The following is an 8,435-nucleotide window of genomic DNA, read 5'->3' on the forward strand; positions in this document are numbered from 1 at the left end:
CTCTCTTGAAGACGGGAGGGACGTAGCCAGCGGTCAGGGATGAGTTGATGAGCGAGGTGAGGTAAGGGAGAAGGTCACCGGAGATGGTCTGGAGAAGAGAGGAGGGGATAGGGTCAAGCGGGCAGGTTGTTGGGCGGCCGGCCGTCACAAGACGTGAGATGTCATCTGGAGAGAGAGGGGAGAAAGAGGTCAGAGCACAGGGTAGGGCAGTGTGAGCAGAACCAGCGGTGTCGTTTGACTTAGCAAACGAGGATCGGATGTCGTCGACCTTCTTTTCAAAATGGTTGACGAAGTCATCTGCAGAGAGGGAGGAGGGGGGAGGAGGATTCAAGAGGGAGGAGAAGGTGGCAAAGAGCTTCCTAGGGTTAGAGGCAGATGCTTGGAATTTAGAGTGGTAGAAAGTGGCTTTAGCAGCAGAGACAGAGGAGGAAAATGTAGAGAGGAGGGAGTGAAAGGATGCCAGGTCTGCAGGGAGGCGAGTTTTCCTCCATTTCCGCTCGGCTGCCCGGAGCCCTGTTCTGTGAGCTCGCAATGAGTCGTCGAGCCACGGAGCGGGAGGGGAGGACCGAGCCGGCCTGGAGGATAGGGGACATAGAGAGTCAAAGGATGCAGAAAGGGAGGAGAGGAGGGTTGAGGAGGCAGAATCAGGAGATAGGTTGGAGAAGGTTTGAGCAGAGGGAAGAGATGATAGGATGGAAGAGGAGAGAGTAGCGGGGGAGAGAGAGTGAAGGTTGGGACGGCGCGATACCATCCGAGTAGGGGCAGTGTGGGAAGTGTTGGATGAGAGCGAGAGGGAAAAGGATACAAGGTAGTGGTCGGAGACTTGGAGGGGAGTTGCAGTGAGGTTAGTGGAGGAACAGCATCTAGTAAAGATGAGGTCGAGCGTATTGCCTGCCTTGTGAGTAGGGGGGGAAGGTGAGAGGGTGAGGTCAAAAGAGGAGAGGAGTGGAAAGAAGGAGGCAGAGAGGAATGAGTCAAAGGTAGACGTGGGGAGGTTAAAGTCGCCCAGAACTGTGAGAGGTGAGCCGTCCTCAGGAAAGGAGCTTATCAAGGCATCAAGCTCATTGATGAACTCTCCGAGGGAACCTGGAGGGCGATAAATGATAAGGATGTTAAGCTTGAAAGGGCTGGTAACTCCAACCCAGCACATTTATGAAATCATGTAGTGGTTAACCAAGAAGTGTTTTTAAAGGAGATGACTGATGTTTAGAGTATACTATAAACTGAACTAGCTCTGAGAATATTTTCCCAATGAAAGGTTTACTAGTTCCACTGGTTTTGCTGCTCTGTCAGTTAGGAGCACCTGAGAGTTTTCTAAGTGAAGACGCATCCTCTGACAAAAAGACAGCACTCCAACCTGACATCTGGTCTGAGCTGAGAGATCTGAGAGACATGGTGGCGCTACAGAGAGCAGAGCTGAGACGCACCATGGCTGAACTACGAGACACTAAGAACCAGATGGAGGCGCTGAAAACAGAGAACTCAGGTGGTAACAGAATACTATGTCCAGTTTGCCCGCTACCAGCTGACTGAGTAAGTTATACTCGGATGAATTTCCATTTGTTGACATGAAAATAATTGTATTTTGTTTTAGTAATGGAGTCCAGGCTGATGAGTTCTGAAGGACAACTTGAGGCAATGAAGACAGACAATGCAGGTAAAATGTACAGTTGAATGTCAGTTTGTTCAGTTATTATGGTCATGACAAGAACTATTGTAAATGTAGCCATAGAAACCAGGCAGAATATAAGTACCTTATTATCTTGTCATTATGTTGGTAATGATCAAGAATATAATTTTTTCCCCCGTGGCAAATGTGTGTGTAATTTCTGTAACTCCAGCCATAGTGAGCCGTGAAGCATGGACGTGGAAACATATATCTTTGGGGATGCTTTTCTGCAAAGGGGACAGGACGACTGCACCGTATTGAGGGGAGGATGGATGGGGCCATGTATCGCGAGATCTTGGCAAACAACCTCCTTCCCTCAGTAAGAGCATTGAAGATGGGTCGTGATAACGACCCAAAACACACAGCCAGGGCAACTAAGGAGTGTCTCCGTAAGAAGCATCTCAAGGTCCTGGAATGGCCTAGCCAGTCTCCAGACCTGAACCCAATAGAAAATCTTTGGAGGGAGCTGAAAGTCCGTATTGCCCAGCGACAGCCCCGAAACCTGAAGGATCTGGAGAAGGTCTGTATGGAGGAGTGGGCCAAAATCCTTGCTGCAGTGTGTGCAAACCTGGTCAAGAACTACAGGAAACGTAAATATTAAGTTCTGCTTTTCTGATGTATCAAATACTTATGTCATGCAATAAAATGCTAATTAATTACTTAAAAATCATACAATGTGATTTTCTGGATTTTTGTTTTAGATTGCGTCTCTCACAGTTGAAGTGTACCTATGATAAAAAATTGCAGACCTCTACATGCTTTGTATGTAGGAAAACCTGCAAAATCAGCAGTGTATCAAATGCTTGTTCTCCCCACTGTATATATATAGATGGTTGGATGGTTGAAAGCATAGTTATATCACCTTGGGAATTCAACAAACTTCTAGCTGTCTTTTTGTGGGTGAAAATAGGTTGGAATCTCATTGATCAACGTCTCAACCAAATATTACCCAAATTTCCACGTTGAAATGACATGGTGTGCCCAGTGGGCGGGATGCTGTGGAGATGGTGATGTGATACTGTTCAGAGTAGGATGTGACACTGAGTGATTGGAGATGAGTAATGAAGAGGGGCGAGGGGAACCCAATCATAATCATTTGTCTTAAGGGCACCCGTGCTACTCGAAAATTAACAATCAATATAACATTTTCCAATCATCACGCAACACATTATGGTTTGAAATGAACTTGTAGAACATTAGAGCCTTTGACGATGGTGTCCCAATGGTGTCACATGTTCCTGTTCAAGTTTAATATGTTGTTTTGTGCAATCAGTAGAAGAGAGTTTATATGGTCTAGTCATGTAAAGCAGCACAAGAATTGACTGAGGTCTGTAGTGATCCCTCCATGACTTTCTTCTCCTCCAGGTGTCTTCACAGCACTGGTGAGAGGGGCCTACTACTTCGGCTTCACTATTGGTGCATATCTCCATTCCACTGTTATGGGCCTAACACTGTTCAAGAATGAACAACAAATCATTTATACAGGCGAGTGGGGTAACCATGGGCAGTTTAGGTATGCATCCAATACTGTCATACTACAGCTGGAGGTGGGAGATGTCGTTTTGATGCAACTCCCTGCAAACTACAGGATCTTTGATGATTTACATCATCGTAACACTTTCACTGGTTCTCTGCTCTATCACTGCTCACACACACACACACACACACACACACACACACACACACACACACACACACACACACACACGCACGCACACACACACACTTTTCAACAACACATGCTGCAATATTCACTTTGACCAGTAGGGGGTAGTAGATTCCCACAGTTGGCTGTGTGTTCTTTGATCAAAGGGGGATGGATACAGTCAACACAGACCTATTATGTGAATGTTTTGATGAATTCAAATTATCCAACCATTTCAGGTTATAGGTATTTGGGGCCTTTTTAGCCAAGTGAAGTTAAATAGAATCATATAGAATGTTTTTCAACGTTTCAGTTAGAAAATATTTACAAGTACAACAAACAATGTACTGTAATATTGGCCTGCCTAGTTTGGTTTAATGCATGTTTTAGAATTTTAACAACAAACCAAAAAAGTGTTAAACAAATCTAAATATATTTTATGTTTGAGATTCTTCTAAGTAGCCACCCTTTGTCTTGATGACAGCTTTGGCATTCTCTCAACCAGCTTCATGAGGAATGCTTTTCCAACAATCTGAGGAAGTTCCTACATATGCTGAGCACTTGTTGGCTGCTTTTCCTTCACTCTGCGGTCCAACTCACCGCAAAACATCTCAATTGAGTTGAGGTCAGGTGATTGTCGAGGTCAGATCATCTGATGCAGCACTCCATCACTCTCATTCTTGGTCAAATAGCCCTTACACAGCCTGGAGGTATGTTTTGTGTCATTGTCCTGTTGAAAAGCAAATGATAGTCCCACTAAGCGCAAACCAGATTGAATGGCGTATCGCTGCAGAATGTTATGGTAGCCATGCGGGTTAAGTGTATAATAAATCACTGACAGTGTCACCAGCAAAGCACCCCCACACATCACATCTCCTCCTCCATGCTTCACGGTCCGAACCACACATGCGGAGATCATCCTTTCACCTACTCTGTGTCTCAAAGACACGGAGGTTGGAACCAAAAATGTCAAATTTAGGCTCATCAGACCAAAGGACAGATTTCCTCAGGTCTAATGTCTATTGCTCGTGTTTCTTGGCCCAAGCAAGTCTCCTCTTCTTATTGGTGTCCTTTAGTGGTGGTTTCTTTGCAGCAATTCAACCATGAATGCCTGATTCATACAGTCTCCTCTGAATAGTTGATGTTGAGATGTGTCTGTTACTTGAACTCTGTGAAGCATTTATTTGGGCTGCAATCTGAGGTGCAGTTAACTCTAATGAACTTATCCTCTGCAGCAGAGGTAACTCTGGGTCTTCTTTTCCTGTGGCGGTCCTCATGAGAGCCAGTTTCATCATAGCGCTTGATGGTTTTTGCGACTGCACTTGAATAAACGTTAAAAGTTATTGACATTTTCCTGATTGACTGATTTTCATGTCTTACAAAGTAATGATGGACAGTCGTTTCTCTTTGCTTATTTGAACTGTTCTTGCCATAATATGGACTTGGTCTTTTACCAAATAGGGCTATCTTCTGTATACCACCCCTACCTTGTCACAACACAACTGATTGGCTTAAACGCATTAAGAAGGAAATAAATTATTTTAACTAGGCAGACCTGTTAATTGAAATGCATTCCATGTGACTACCTCATAAAGCTGGTTGAGAGAATGCCAAAAGTGTGGAAATCTGTCATCAAGGCAAAGGGTGGCTACTTTAAAGAATCTCAAATATAAAATTAATTTATATTAGTTAAACACCTTTTTGGTTACTACTTGATTCCATATGTGTTATGTCATAGTTTTGATGTCTTCACTATTATTCTACAATGTAGAAAATAGTACAAAAATAAAGAAAAAGCCTTGATAAGTAGGCGTGTTCAAACTTTTGACTGGTACTGTATTTGCTATGCATTGATGTCCGTAAGGATGTTTAGTTTTCCTTTTTTTTCCCTTTTCTTATAACAAGTTTTAAGTTTGTAGACCATGTGCAATATTAGTTGGTATAGCCTCTCACAACAAACATAACATCGTTCAATTTCACTTTTGCACTATCAAACCAGATTCAAAAAACAGATAATAGAACACCTAACGGCAGGATGGGGACTGTGATACATGTTGTATTGTTTTTTTGCATTGTATTATGTATTGTATCATTTATGTAAGACGTGGTTGGGATACAACTGTGATATTCGGGTTGTCTCGCCTGGCTATCTTGAGTTGAATGCACTGGCCGTGGGTCTGTCTAGATGGGAGTGTCTGCTGAATGGCTCAGTTCTAATGGAAATGTAGTGCTATGTATGTATATGTATGTATATGTATGTATATGTATGTATATTGATGTATATTGATGTATATTGATGTATTTTATTTGTTGTGTTGTTTCCTGATCGGACCCCAGGAAGAGTAACCGCTGCCTCGCAGCAGCTAATTGGGGATCCAAATAAATACTGAATACTAAACCACCATTTCTAAATGTATGTATATACCTATAGCTGAATCTCCTTTTTTTCTATGTCATAACTAGAAGTCCACATACATATGAAAGTCAATACGTTTTTGCCTCCAAACCAGATCTATCTTTAGAGAAGACTTACTTATTTTATTTTTATCTTAACATGAATAGTTCTAACTTGTAAGTTGAAACAGTTCATTTTAAAGGGTTTCAGCCTGCAGTTGCATTAAACAGACACCAGATGTGCGCAAGTGAGCAGCTCCTAAACCCCGCCCCTAATCCCTCCCCTCCAGCCTAGCCCTCCCATATCCTGTCAGGACCCCGCCCTCCTTGCTCGCCCCCCTCTCCCTGGCCTCACCCGGCCATCTGCCAGTGAGGCAGACATTTCCTGATTCCCAGCTGCCTCCATTTTCTTCCTGCCTTTCTCTTGAAAACAGGATGACAAGAGGCCTTTCAGTGAGTCAGCCCCCACCCCTCCTTTTCCTTTGTGCAGTTACCCCTAGCAACCAGTTCCATAGTGACCTGTAAACAAGACACCCTCCACCTCGTAAAGACAACCCCCCTCCCCTGCAGTGCCTGCATACTCTGTTATTGTGAGGTGATTTAAAGTTTAAAGGGACTAGACTGCACAGATTTGTTGAAGAACAGGCTAAACTTTGAATATGAAGAATAAAGCATTCATATCTGCTGACTCATAAGCATAGTCACTCACACAGTGGATACGAATAACAACGTATATGCTGTAGTTGTATCTTCCCAGTTATTGTGTCCACTTTATATTACAAGGTACAAAAAGGCTTATTGGTTTAGATCATTTTCATCGTCGCTGTTGTCACTTTGTTGAACTCTTTTCCGAAATCAGTGTGTTTCACTTTTCAGTAGTTAACTGATTCCTCCATTCACACTTACAAAAAGATTGCAACACAGTTTGGTCTTCACAATGATGATTCAATGTTACTGTTCCGTGAAATATTAACTGTTGGTAGTACAATTTGGACAGAGCAGAGTGGAACACGTGACCTCTATTCAGAGAATGTTCTGACCATATGAGAGGAGAGCAGTGGTAGTATTCACAGAGAGACGACTCTTTAGAGTTCTCTCTGTGCGTTTAGGCAGAAAGTATGTGGAGAAATGGTTACACATAGCAGCATTGCAACACATTCACACAATGAATGCAACACAGTCCAGGATAACAGTCCAGGGTAACTCCCCCTAACTCCCTCCCTCTCTTTCCTTGGCTTGCTGGCCTGCCTCACTGATTCAGGCCTTTTAAGGAAATCACCAACGACAGAGGGTTAAAGGAGGAGCGAGGAAGGAGGGATTACAGTGGCTGAGTTATACATGGAACGTGTGGGTGTTCAGCACATTACTTATTGTGTGACCGTTTTTTCTCATAGCATAGCTGTGTTGTGTGTGTGTGTGTGTGTGTGTGTGTGTGTGTGTGTGTGTGTGTGTGTGTGTGTGTGTGTGTGTGTGTGTGTGTTAAACGTAAATGTTTTAAATGCTCCTGATTGACTGGATCCATTAGCAGCAGTTTTATCATAGACCTTGTGTCTAAAATTCTGTTTAGAATCTGAGCCGGTCACACAGAGGCCCATTCGGTGTGTATCCAGGGGCAGAGAGCAGAGAGCAAAGGATCAGCTGAGTGAAATCAGGAGGGCCGTCATGGGTCTCTGTCTGTGATTTATGACATACGTGGTCATTACCACAATAAGACTGAATAGAACCTATCTGTCTGCTTCTGGTCTGTGTCAGTTCCAGAAGAATGCAGTAGGGGGTAATGTTTAACCATGAAAGAGAGAGTCTAACACTGAGTGAGAACATCACAGCCATTTAAACACCCCCACACCGAAACCACTTACTACAGTTTGTTTCTACACACATTCCAATGTCTACTACTTGCCTACAGGAATTAATGCGTTCATCCTCTCATGTGGTCAAGCATTGAAGACAGGACCTCTTCCACTTATCCTCATTCACTGGGACTCACACATACTCACACACACGCTCTTCTGCCCCCCCCTCTCTCTCTCTATCTCTCTCTCTGTCTCTCTCTCTGTCTCTCACACACACACACAGACTGTAGCCAGGCGGGGCCGGAGTAGGGGTTGGGAGGATTCAAATAGGCTGGCACTGCTCTTTGATTCAGTATGGGGAGAGCAGAGCTGGATCAGAAAAGTCTCCATCTGTCTCTCCTCTCCCTGTGTGCTCTCTCTCCAATTCCTCCCACAGTTAGCCCTATCAAACTGTCTGTATCATAAATCCACAGGCTAACGATGCTCCTCACTTTCTCTGGGCTGAGGATGTCATACCATCGCTCATTTAAACACACACACACACACACACACACACACACACACACACACACAATAGATAGATATATAAAGAGATAGTCTCATCCAAGGTCAGGTGGGAGCTGCAACCAGTAACATGGTTGCGTGAGGGAGCACAGGCCTGAGGGTTTGACCTCGATTCTCATAAAGGATGCTGTCATACACAACAAACATGTGATAAATACTGTCCCACAAGAACTTTACACACAATAATAGTCACAGTATAGCCTGCAGTGTAATGCCACAATAATAAACTGTAGCACACACAGCCACTTGTTTTTAGACTTTACTATCATCACAATTGGTTATGCTGAATTGCAGAACACTGCTCTTTACATGGTCCTGTAGCCGGAGCAACAGCTGTTTCTCCATTCATGGCATTCTGCTGCTCTCAAAG

The 8,435-nt window shown here is 43.7% G+C and overlaps 1 long non-coding RNA gene across 1 annotated transcript; it reads left to right on the top strand.

Annotated features, from left to right (window-relative positions):
- Positions 1-831: 831 nt before the first annotated feature.
- LOC115136429 (uncharacterized) lies at positions 832-5,693 on the top strand. Its single transcript, XR_003864620.2, has 4 exons — positions 832-1,486; positions 1,595-1,657; positions 1,842-2,259; positions 3,035-5,693. It is a non-coding gene; the product is annotated as an uncharacterized LOC115136429 (long non-coding RNA).
- The last annotated feature ends 2,742 nt before the right edge of the window (positions 5,694-8,435 follow it).

This window comes from Oncorhynchus nerka, linkage group LG10, assembly GCF_034236695.1.
Source record: "Oncorhynchus nerka isolate Pitt River linkage group LG10, Oner_Uvic_2.0, whole genome shotgun sequence".
Classification (NCBI taxonomy): domain Eukaryota; kingdom Metazoa; phylum Chordata; class Actinopteri; order Salmoniformes; family Salmonidae; genus Oncorhynchus; species Oncorhynchus nerka.